Source organism: Staurois parvus, unplaced genomic scaffold (assembly GCF_062004578.1).
Source record: "Staurois parvus isolate SC_StPar_1 unplaced genomic scaffold, SC_StPar_1.0 ptg002003l, whole genome shotgun sequence".
Lineage (NCBI taxonomy): Eukaryota > Metazoa > Chordata > Amphibia > Anura > Ranidae > Staurois > Staurois parvus.
The window spans coordinates 83,657-96,312 of record NW_028319799.1 but is presented as its reverse complement, the minus strand read 5'-3'; the positions used below and the strand labels follow the sequence as shown (position 1 = coordinate 96,312).

The 12,656-nt window shown below is 52.2% G+C and overlaps 1 pseudogene across 1 annotated transcript in view; it reads right to left on the bottom strand.

The window, feature by feature from the left end:
• The window catches only part of LOC149433055 (atrial natriuretic peptide receptor 1-like), a 76,386-nt pseudogene that overhangs the window by 26,951 nt on the left and 36,779 nt on the right, over positions 1 to 12,656 (bottom strand). The window contains exons 4-6 of the transcript XR_016308884.1: positions 11,154 to 11,289; positions 723 to 814; positions 509 to 645 (exon numbers count right to left, since the gene is read on the bottom strand). The product of XR_016308884.1 is annotated as an atrial natriuretic peptide receptor 1-like (transcript). The remainder of the gene's footprint in view (positions 1 to 508; positions 646 to 722; positions 815 to 11,153; positions 11,290 to 12,656) is intronic.

Sequence of the window (12,656 nt, the reverse complement as noted above, 5' to 3'; positions counted from 1 at the left end):
TTGTGCTGACACCCCCCACCTGACCTCCAGTGGTCAGACCTTGTGCTGACACCCCCACCCTCCCACCTGTCCTCCAGTGGTCAGACTTGTGCTGACCCCCCCACCTGACCTCCAGTGGTCAGACTTGTGCTGACACCCCCCCCCCCCACCTGTCCAAGCGGTCAGACTTGTGCTGACACCCCCCCCCCCCCCACCTGTCCTCCTGCGGTCAGACTTGTGCTGACACCCCCCCCCCCCCCACCTGTCCTCCAGTGGTCAGACTTGTGCTGACACCCCCCCCCCCCCCCACCTGTCCTCCAGCGGTCAGACTTGTGCTGACCACCCCCCCACCTTAACCTCCAGTGGTCAGGGTTGTGCTGAGATGATTCCGCCCCCAGATGGATGTCTGACCTATACACGCAATCCTTCCATCCTCAGGGGGCGGAGCTCTATCCTTAAGGTGAGATGAACTATATACACAATCAGGATATATTGATGGCCCCGCCCCCAGCCCCACCCCCTCTCTTACTTTTCATGCACTCCGGGTTACTGTTGTCGAATCCGCAGGGCGGTACCATTCCTTTGGCACCGCCCCCCCGCCCAGTGGATCTCTCTCCCCGACACCCGGTTGATGCTCCTCTGCGTCCCGTTATAATTGGCCACAACCTGCGAGGGACAGACTGACGGTCACCTGTCACAGCCAATCACCATCCAGCTCCAGCCACCACCTGCAATCATCTCACCTGAAAGTCTCCGCCCGTCTCGGAGAGGTCCCACAGCGAGTAGTCATTCTCCCGGTCACCATTGTGATCGACCCTCATGAATCCCGACACCCCTGTGACAGGAGAGACAGCATGAGTCTACAGGTTCTCTACAGTAAGGGCAGGTGGGAGGGTTCTCTACTGTAAGAGCAGGTGGGAGGGTTCTCTACTGTAAGAGCAGGTGGGAGGGTTCTCTACTGTAAGAGCCAGGTGGGAGGGTTTTTACAGTAAGGGCAGGTGGGAGGGTTCTTACAGTAAGAGCATGTGGAAAGGGTTCTTTACTCTAAGGGCAGGTGGAAGCATTCTTTGCTGCAAAAGCAGAATAAAGGGGGGTTTTTATAGTAAGACCAATAGGAAGGGTTCTTCATATTAAGAGTTCCAAGAAGGGGTTCTTTACACTTAGAAAAAGTTCCTTAAGAGTAGTAAAAAAAAAAAAAAGGTTGCTTGCATTAAAAGCTGTAGAAGTGTTCTTTACAGTAACAGTGGTAGGAAGGGTTCTTTACAGTAACAGTGGTAGGAAGGGTTCTTTACAGTAACAGTGGTAGGAAAGGAGGGATAAAAATCTAACTAGGGGTTCTATACTGTAAAAGCTGATGGAAGAGTTCTTTACAGTGAGGGCAGATAAAAGGTTTCTTTACTGAAAAAGCAGTATAAAGGATTTTTGTTTTACTATTTTTACTGTAAGAACAGTAGGAAGGATTCTTCTTAGTAAGAGTGACAAGAAAATGCTATTTACACTAAGAACAATAAAAATAGTTCCGTGAAACTAATAGTGATAGGAAAGAGTTGTTTGTACTAAAAGCAGCGGGTAAGTGTTCTTTACAGTAAGAGTGGATGGAAGGGTTTTTTTTCAGTAAGATTAAATGCGTGTTCTTTTCAGTAAAAGTTTTTTAGGGTTACAGTAAAAGCAGTATAACGATTTTTTTTTTACAGTAACAGCAGTAGGAAGAATTATTCATAGCAAGAGTGGCAAGATTTGTTCTTTTACAGTAAGAGCAGATTGAAGAGTTCTTTAATGAAAGAGCTGTATAAAGGTTTTGTTTTTTACAGTAAGAACAATGGGAAGGATTCTTCATTGTAAGAGTTTCAAGAAATGTTCTTTATACTAAGAACAATCAAAAGGGTTCTATAAAACTAATAATGGCAGGAGAGGGTTGCTTGTAGTGAAACCAGTAGCAAAGTGTGCTTTGCAGTAAAAGTTGTGGGAAGGGTTCTTTACAGTAAGAGCAAAATGAAGCATTCTTTATAATAAGAGTGATGGGGGGGGGGGGGGTAAAATAGCAGGAAGAGCAATATGAAGGGTTCATTATAAGAGTGATGGGGGGGGGTACAAATGGTAAAAAGGGTTCTTTTCAGTAAGAGCAATATGAATGAGTTTAATAAGAGTGATAGGAAGGGGGTAAAATGGGTTCTTTTCAGTAAGAGCAATATGAATGAGTTTAATAAGAGTGATAGGAAGGGGGTAAAATGGGTTCTTTTCAGTAAGAGCAATATGAATGAGTTTAATAAGAGTGATAGGAAGGGGGTAAAATGGGTTCTTTTCAGTAAGAGCAATATGAATGAGTTTAAAAGGAGTGATAGGAAGGGGGTAAAATGGGTTCTTTTCAGTAAGAACAATATAAAGGGTTCTTTACACTAAAGCTGTCAAAAAAATGTTCTTTAAATTAAGAGCAGTAAAAGAATTGTTTGCAGTATGAATGCGGAAAGGGTTCTTTAGAGTAAGAGCGATCGGAAAGGTTCTTTATAGTAAAGGTGGCGGAAGGGTTTCTTCACAGTAAGAGCGGTTAAGCTGTAGAATGTCCTAGTCAACAAAACCAGGAATGGAATTTAAAACAAGACCAGATGCTTCCCTAATAGATGCCATCCCACTAAACGATCGCATGGGAAGGTTTCCACTGAAGTCGATCCTTTCGCATTCGTTGGGCAAAATTGGCGCGGAGGGGAGGGGGAGGGGGAGGGGGCGGGGTCAGACCGGAACTGCTGGAGGAATGAGAGAACGATCTTGTTAGTACATAGGCATTACCGGGCTGTAATCTGGTGTGAAGAGGACCTGTCATATGTCAGCTGCCGTGTCTGAATTCCGGCAGTGTCCCCGGCCCACCACCCTCCTCCTTGCCCCTGTCCTGGAACAAGCATGCAGCCAGTGAAGTACCCCCACGCCTGACACATGCCTCCTCGTTCCGGGCCAGCGAGAAGACCCTGCAATAAAGACGGGGGCGGTTCTGCTGCTCCCCCCCCCCCCGGGATGGAAAGGGTTAACCAATAACGGCGCACACATCCACGGCGGCGGCGGTCTGCGTGTGAGCGGATTGGTCTGTGGGAGCCACATAATGAAGGGAAAATTACCCTAAATGGGATCATTATCCCAGAGCTCTGATAATGGGGGGAGGGGGAGGTGTCACTCCGCGCGGTCGCATTTAGCTGCCATAAACGCATGCATTTAAAGGAGTTCTCCGGTGGAAATGGGACGACTCCGAGTCGACGTCACGGGCGCCGCGCGTCCGTCCAATCATTGGCGCCTGTCGGCGTTCCCCTGCGCTGCATCCTCAGAGCCACGACTGCTCCACCTCCTGACTCCCGCCTGAACTCTGTGTGCAGCCCGCTCGTCTGGTGTCAGACACAAATACTCCGTACTTCTACGTATGGAGGGTCACGTGACTCGCTCCGTGTGAGCGGTGGACCAATCACGTGGGGAGCCTTTAGCCCTGTGTAAGGAAGGACTCCGAAGGCTCAAAGCCAGGGGTGGACTGATCAATTCGGGAACTCAGGCACTGCCCGGGGGCCCCATGAGATGCCCCTGGTACCTCTCATAGGCTTTTTTGGGTGTGGTTTCAGTGTAGGCGAGGACACAGGGGCCCCATGATCCCCTATTGCCCGGGGGCCCGGGGTCAGTAGGGGGCCCCATGAGATGTCCCTGGTACCTTTCATAGGCTTTTTTGGGTGTGGTTTGAGTGTAGGCGAGGACACAGGGGCCCCATGATCCCCTATTGCCCGGGGGCCCGGGGTCAGTAGGGGGCCCCATGAGATGTCCCTGGTACCTTTCATAGGCTTTTTTGGGTGTGGTTTGAGTGTAGGCAAGGACACAGGGGCCCCATGATCCCCTATTGCCCGGGGTCAGTGGGGGGCCCCATGAGATGCCCCTGGTACCTCTCATAGGCTTTTTTGGGTGTGGTTTCAGTGTAGGCGAGGACACAGGGGCCCCATGATCCCCTATTGCCCGGGGGCCCGGGGTCAGTAGGGGGCCCCATGAGATGTCCCTGGTACCTTTCATAGGCTTTTTTGGGTGTGGTTTGAGTGTAGGCAAGGACACAGGGGCCCCATGATCCCCTATTGCCCGGGGTCAGTGGGGGGCCCCATGAGATGCCCCTGGTACCTTACATAGGCTTTTTTGGGTGTGGTTTGAGTGTAGGCGAGGACACAGGGGCCCCATGATCCCCTATTGCCCGGGGTCAGTGGGGGGCCCCATGAGATGCCCCTGGTACCTCTCATAGGCTTTTTTGGGTGTGGTTTGAGTGTAGGCGAGGACACAGGGGCCCCATGATCCCCTATTGCCCGGGGGCCCGGGGTCAGTAGGGGGCCCCATGAGATGCCCCTGGTACCTTTCAAAGGCTTTTTTGGGTGTGGTTTTAGTGTAGGCGAAAACACAGGGGCCCCATGATCCCCTATTGCCCGGGGTCAGTAGGGGGCCCCATGAGATGCCCCTGGTACCTTTCATAGGCTTTTTTGGGTGTGGTTTGAGTGTAGGCGAGAACACAGGGGCCCCATGATCCCCTATTGCCTGGAGACAGTAGGAAGCCCCATGAGATGCCCCTGGTACCATTAATAGGCTTTTTTGGGTGTGGTTTGAGTGTAGGCGAGGACACAGGGGCCCCATGATCCCCTATTGCCCGGGGGGCCCCATGAGTTGTCAGTCCACCCCTGCTCAAAGCTTACACAAGACAGTTCTTTGCTCGGAGTGGTGGGCCAGTAAGGTAGGTGTCTGCAGAACGAACGTTTTCGGTAACAGAACGAATACACCCGAAGTGGTTCGAAATCACAGGAGGCCTTTTCTGCCTTTTTTTCGCTTTCCTCATCTTGAGTCCCGCCGAGGACAAATCCTTTAAGTGTCACCGCTGACCGCATTCAGCCCCGCCCGCCGCATCTGCCTCCTCTGTTCTGGTGGCCTCTCGTGGTGCGAGGAGACGATGGAACATCAGAAGGATTATTCGTAATTAAACTTCGGCGATGGAGAGATGTTTCTTTCTTGCCTTTGGCTGGAGAAATCTCTTTGCTCCAGGAAAAGGGCCCGCTCGGTAAAACGGTTCCCGGGGCCCACACCCCGGCCGCCTGAAACTCTCGCTTCACTCAACGCGAAAAGGACGTCAGACTGCGGCCAAAACCAGAGCAGCCTCTCCACATGCCTCCAGACATCCTCAACGGTTGTTGCTCGGGATAAAAAGATCGTTCCACTTTCGTGAGGCTGAATAATCACATCAAATACAAATTTAAATACAGATTAGAAGTCCTGGCCGAACCGCCACGGGAACCGCCACGGGAACCGCCGAGTCAGCACTTCACTCCCTTATCTCTGCGTATGTAATCGAATATTTATGTATCTGGCCTATGGGAGAATGGAGCATATTTCTTCCCATGTACTCTACTGGAGGCAAGGAACAATGCCAGGTTTCTGCTCCCCCCCACCCATTTATTGCCCCCTCTTGGTGCACGCTCTCCTCAAGAAGCCTTTATTATTTTTAATACTGTGACAGTGCTAGGCCCTGCCACTGTGTGAATATAGGAAAGTGCTGGGCTCCGGAGTGGTGTGACTCTGGAGTGAAGAGATCTGGAGATTCAGAGTTCTCCAGGTTTAGTAATCCTGGGTCAGGGTCCAGAGTCTGAAGGATTCAAAGAGTCTTGGGTGGGATGAAGCCTTCAGTCCTCTGTCCAGGTCTTCAAAGAGTCTTGGGTGGGACGAAGCCTTCAGTCCTCTGTCCAGGTCTTCAAAGAGTCTTGGGTGGGACAAAGCCTTCAGTCCTGTGTCCAGGTCTTCAAAGAGTCTTGGGTGGGACAAAGCCTTCAGTCCTGTGTCCAGGTCTTCAAAGAGTCTTGGGTGGGACAGAGCCTTCAATCCTCTGTCCAGGTCTTCAAAGATTCTTGGCTGGGATAAAGCCTTCAGTCCTGTGGCCAGGTCTTCAAAGAGTCTTGGCTGGGATGAAGCTTTCAGTCCTTTGTCCAGGTCTTCAAAGAGTCTTGGCTGGGATGAAGCCTTCAGTCCTGTGGCCAGGTCTTCAAAGAGTCTTGGCTGGGATGAAGCTTTCAGTCCTTTGTCCAGGTCTTCAAAGAGTCTTGGCTGGGATGAAGCCTTCAGTCCTGTGGCCAGGTCTTCAAAGAGTCTTGGCTGGGATAAAGCTTTCAGTCCTTTGTCCAGGTCTTCAAAGAATCTTGGCTGGGATGAAGCCTTCAGTCCTGTGGCCAGGTCTTCAAAGAGTCTTGAGTGGGACGGAGCCTTCAGTCCTGTGTCCAGGTCTTTAAAGAGTTTTGGGTGTCTTCAGTCCTGTGGCCAGGTCTTCAAAGAGTCTTGGGTGGGGCGAAGTCTTCAGTCCTGTGGCCAGGTCTTCAAAGAGTCTTGGGTGGGATGAAGCCTTCAGTCCTATGTCCAGGTCTTCAAAAAATCTTGGGTGGGATGAAACCTTCAGTCCTGTGTCTAGGTCTCCAAAGAGTCTTGGGTGGGACGAAGCCTTCAGTCCTATATCCAGGTCTTGAAAAAATCTTGGGTGGGATGAAGCCTTTAGTCCAGTGTCCAGGTCTTCAAAGAGACTTGGGTGAGACGAAGCCTTCAGTCCTATGTCCAGGTCTTCAAAAAATCTTGGGTGGAATGATGCCTTCAGTCCTGTGGCCAGGTCTTCAAAGACACTTGGGTGAGACAAAGCCTTCAGTCCTATGTCCAGGTCTTCAAAAAATCTTGGGTGGCATGAAGCCTTCAGTCCTGTGGCAAGGTCTTCAAAGAGTCTTGGGTGGGACAGAGCCTTCAGTCCTGTGTCTAGGTCTTATTGCAGACCTGCAGGCCGTGTGAGTGTGCAGGCGTGCTCCCTTGTCATAAGCAAGGACCTGTCGATAGTACAGGGCTCCCATTTGGAGACAGAAGAGAGGTCTATGTCTCTGTGCTGTATTCAAGAGATGGTGCTTCATGCTGGAGAAGAGATTCCATGTTCATCGGCCTGAGAGAGTTAAGGCGGATAAACCAGTCTGGAAGACTAAGGGAGAGTCTGGGAGACTGGGGGTTATTATACCAATGCTGGGGGTTATTATTGCCTCCACTGATACCAATGCTGGGGGTTATTATTGCCTCCACTGATACCAATGCTGGGGGTTATTATTGCTGACACTGATACCAATGCTGGGGGTTATTATTGCCTCCACTGATACCAATACTGGGGGTTATTATTGCCTCCACTGATACCAATGCTGGGGGTTATTATTGCGTCCAATGATACAAATGGTGGGGGTTATTCTTGCCTCCACTGATACCAATGCTGGGGGTTATTATTGCCTCCACTGATACCAATGCTGGGGGTTATTATTGCCTCCACTGATACCAATGCTGGGGGTTATTATTGCCTCCACTGATACCAATGCTGGGGGTTATTATTGCCTCCACTGACACCAATGCTGGGGGTTATTAGTGCCTCCACTGATACCAATGCTGGGGGTTATTATTGCCTCCACTGATACCAATGCTGGGGGTTATTATTGCCTCCACTGATACCAATGCTGGGGGTTATTATTGCCTCCACTGATACCAATACTGGGGGTTATTATTGCGTCCAATGATACAAATGGTGGGGGTTATTCTTGCCTCCACTGATACCAATGCTGGGGGTTATTATTGCCTCCACTGATACCAATGCTGGGGGTTATTATTGCATCCACTGACACCAATGCTGGGGGTTATTATTGCATCCACTGACACCAATGCTGGGGGTTATTATTGCATCCACTGACACCAATGCTGGGGGTTATTATTGCGTCCAATGATACAAATGGTGGGGGTTATTCTTGCCTCCACTGATACCAATGCTGGGGGTTATTCTTGCCTCCACTGATACCAATGTTGGGGGTTATTCTTGCCTCCACTGATACCAATGCTGGGGGTTCTTATTGCCTCCACTGATACCAATGCTGGGGGTTATTATTGCATCCAATGACACCAATGCTGGGGGTTATTATTGCATCCACTGACACCAATGCTGGGGGTTATTATTGCATCCACTGACACCAATGCTGGGGTATTGTACTCCAATTTCTTCTGTGCATTGAGATATGCTGCAAAAAAATGCAGCAAGACCATATTTTTGCTTTTGAGGTGTGAAAATGCTCTGCTATTGCGCTCTCTTCTGGCAGGGTCAGGGGCTGCACTTGAGGCTCTCTATAATTTCCATGTTGACCACCATTACCATAGAGAATAGGGTGAGGTGATGGCATTGCCCAGACCAGCTTAGTGGGAGAGAAGGGTTCTTGGCAACCTGGGCTCACAGGAAGCGGGCATCGGATCGCAGATCGGATGGAGGGGGAGGGGAGCTGCACCGGTCAGGAGGTGAGTATTGGAACAAAATCTTTTCCTTTGTAATTTGAAGAGCTGCCAGGCTATTTATTTATTTTTTTTACACTTTTTGTTTAAAGCTTCATGAAGACGAGAGCGGCGAGGAGCGCGGTGGAGGCGGAGGACAGAGTGACGCATTCCCGGAGAAGGAAGGAAGATATTAGTGTTTGCATCTGCTGGAAAATGAGCGATCTCTAATCAGCGTCCATATGGCCTGAGCTGGCAGCGAGGACGACGCACAGCGCCTGACACCCAGCTGCTTCCTGTGCGTTCAGGAACCCAGAAGAATAGAGGCAAAGGACGGCACAGGGAGTGCCCCCAGGGGGGGGGGGGGGTCATTGCATGGGGGAACCTCTCCGCCGGAGTCCCCGAGAAATATAGGAAGCCAGCAGGTGACTCAACGCTCCAGACTCCACTGATAACTGGAATATCAATTATTGCTGGACTGAGCTTCTAAATCCGCATGACCCTTCTCATCATTAGCCGTGCTCTGATAGGTCAGATCGGGGTATAATAGAGGGATGGAGGGAGGATCGGGGGTAATAGAGGGAGGGAGGATTGGGGTATAATAGGGGGACGGAGGGGGGGATCGGGGTATAATAGAGGGACGGAGGGGGGATCGGGGGGTAATAGAGGGAGGGAGGATTGGGGTATAATAGGGGGACGGAGGGGGGATTGGGGTACAATAGAGGGACGGAGGGGGGATCGGGGGTAATAGAGGGAGGGAGGATTGGGGTATAATAGGGGGACGGAGGGGGGATCGGGGTATAATAGAGGGACGGAGGGGGGATTGGGGTGTAATAGAGGGACGGAGGGGGGATCGGGGGGTATAATAGAGGGACGGAGGGGGGATCGGGGGGTAATAGAGGGAGGGAGGATTGGGGTATAATAGAGGGACGGAGGGGGGATCGGGGTATAATAGAGGGACGGAGGGGGGATTGGGGTGTAATAGAGGGACGGAGGGGGGATCGGGGGGTATAATAGAGGGACGGAGGGGGGATCGGGGTGTAATAGAGGGACGGAGGGGGGATCGGGGTGTAATAGAGGGACGGAGGGGGGATTGGGGGGTATAATAGAGGGACGGAGGGGGGATGGGGGTATAATAGAGGGACGGAGGGGGGATTGGGGGGTATAATAGAGGGACGGAGGGGGGATCGGGGTATAATAGAGGGACGGAGGGGGGATGGGGGGGTATAATAGAGGGGTGGAGGGGGGATGGGGGTATAATAGAGGGACGGAGGGGGGATGGGGGTATAATAGAGGGACGGAGGGGGGATGGGGGTATAATAGAGGGACGGAGGGGGGATTGGGGGGTGTAATAGAGGGACGGAGGGGGGATCGGGGTATAATAGAGGGACGGAGGGGGGATTGGGGTGTAATAGAGGGACGGAGGGGGGATCGGGGGGTATAATAGAGGGACGGAGGGGGGATTGGGGTGTAATAGAGGGACGGAGGGGGGGATCGGGGTATAATAGAGGGACGGAGGGGGGATTGGGGTGTAATAGAGGGACAGAGGGGGGATCGGGGGGTATAATAGAGGGACGGAGGGGGGATCGGGGTGTAATAGAGGGACGGAGGGGGGATCGGGGTGTAATAGAGGGACGGAGGGGGGATTGGGGGGTATAATAGAGGGACGGAGGGGGATGGGGGTATAATAGAGGGACGGAGGGGGGATTGGGGGGTATAATAGAGGGACGGAGGGGGGATCGGGGTATAATAGAGGGACGGAGGGGGGATGGGGGGGTATAATAGAGGGGTGGAGGGGGGATGGGGGTATAATAGAGGGACGGAGGGGGGATGGGGGTATAATAGAGGGACGGAGGGGGGATGGGGGTATAATAGAGGGACGGAGGGGGGATTGGGGGGTGTAATAGAGGGACGGAGGGGGGATCGGGGTATAATAGAGGGACGGAGGGGGATGGGGGTGTAATAGAGGGACGGAGGGGGGATCGGGGTATAATAGAGGGACGGAGGGGGGATGGGGGTGTAATAGAGGGACGGAGGGGGGATGGGGGTGTAATAGAGGGACGGAGGGGGGATGGGGGTGTAATAGAGGGACGGAGGGGGGATGGGGGTGTAATAGAGGGACGGAGGGGGGATTGGGGTATAATAGAGGGATGGAGGGAGGATGGGGGTATAATAGAGGGATGGAGGGGGGATGGGGGTATAATAGAGGGACGGAGGGGGGATTGGGGTGTAATAGAGGGACGGAGGGGGGATTGGGGTGTAATAGAGGGACGGAGGGGGGATGGGGGTATAATAGAGGGACGGAGGGAGGATCGGGGGGTAATAGAGGGAGGATTGGGGTATAATAGAGGGACGGAGGGGGGATTGGGGTATAATAGAGGGACGGAGGGGGGATCGGGGTATAATAGAGGGACGGAGGGGGGATCGGGGTGTAAAAGAGGGACGGAGGGGGGATCGGGGTGTAATAGAGGGACGGAGGGGGGACTGGGGTATAATAGAGGGACGGAGGGGGGACTGGGGTATAATAGAGGGGCAGAGGAGGGGATTGGGGTACACTAGAGGGGCAGAGGAGGGGATTGGGGTACACTAGAGGGGCAGAGGAGGGGATTGGGGTACACTAGAGGGGCAGAGGAGGGGATTGGGATACACTAGAGGGGCAGAGGAGGGGATTGGGGTATAATAGAGGGACGGAGGGGGGATTGGGGTATAATAGAGGGACGGAGGGGGGACTGGGGTATAATAGAGGGGCGGAGGAGGGGATTGGGGTACACTAGAGGGGCAGAGGAGGGGATTGGGGTACACTAGAGGGGCAGAGGGGATTGGGGTACACTAGAGGGGCAGATATTTCCTGTCACATACTGTCTTACCATAGTATGTTCGGTTCCACATGTGGCTGATGATGGCGGTTGCATTTTTAATGCTCTCCCCCTTGGCTCGGGTCTCGTTGACCACATGGGCGTACAGCATGACCGAGTCGTAGAAGGCCGCTGCCACCGTGTTCATCTGTGAAGAAGATGGAAGGGGTCATGAGGCACCAGTCTTGGCAGGGCAGCACACATACTTCCTCTGGCATTGTCCTCGCACGCTCTCAGTCCCGGGTAATGACACCTCCGAGTCCCGCCAACACCTGGCACACGCACGCACGCTCTCTGTATGGCGTGACACTCCGGACCGACACTGGATCCTGTCCCAGATTGTATCTGTGTTCTGCCCAAGGCCTGATAATGAGGCTTTTCCTCATGACGTACATACTCCGTGACCCCGGGGTCCATGCAATGCACTTACCAAACTATGGCCGAAGGAGGCCGAGGGGGAGCCAGGGCCAATGCGGTGCCAATTCTGAAGCCGATAGAAGGAAAGTAACTCCAAGCTTGGCTGAGAGATAGGTTTTGTGATGTTGGGGGATTCCATTCAAGGTGTAGACCTTCCCAGTGAGCACAGACCAGCCAGGGTTGAGGACCACTTTTATTTAGGAGAAGTCCAAAAAGGAACTTACAGGGTTACCCTTGAAGGGGGTTTCCAGCACCACAAAACCAAAATTGGTATCAAGTCTCCCGGCTTCTTGCAGTATCATCGCCATGGCCTCAAGTTTAGACCTTGTGTCTGTTCCTCCAGACCAGGGATGGGCAACTGCCGAGCTCCAGCTGTTGTAGAACTCCATGTCCCAGGAGGCACTGCAAGACTGACAGTTACAAGCATGATTCCCTTAGGCAGAGGCATGATGGGACTTGTAGTTCTGAAGCAGCTGAAGAGCCGCAGTTGCCCATACCTGTTCCAGACTGATACACAGCAACACATGACGAAAATTGCACCTCGGTCTCTCAACTCTACTGGCCTACACCCTGACCTCTGGGCAGAGGACCTCCTGGCTTCCAGGTAGAGCCCTGAATCATGGCCAGATCCTTCATTATAAAGGGGGTGCATACCCGTACCCACAGCCTGCTGGTCCCCAATAAAACATGGACCCGGGATTAGAGGATTCTGCCCTCCCAAGACTCTTTGAAGCCTCTGGACTCTGGAAACCAAGCCAGGTGTACAAAACCTGTATAGGATACTACACGGACCCTACACATGTAGAAGATGGTGCACAAACCTCACACACATGTAGAAGATGGTGCATGGACTACACACACATGTAGAAGATGATACACAAACCTGACACACATGTAGAAGATGGTACATAAACTATATACACATGTAGAAGATGGTACATGGACTACATACATATGTAGAAGATGGTACATGGATTACACAAACATGTAGAAGATGGTACATGGATTACACACACATGTACAAGATGGTACGTGGATTACACACACATGTACAAGATGGTACATGGATTACTCACACATGTAGAAGATGGTACATGG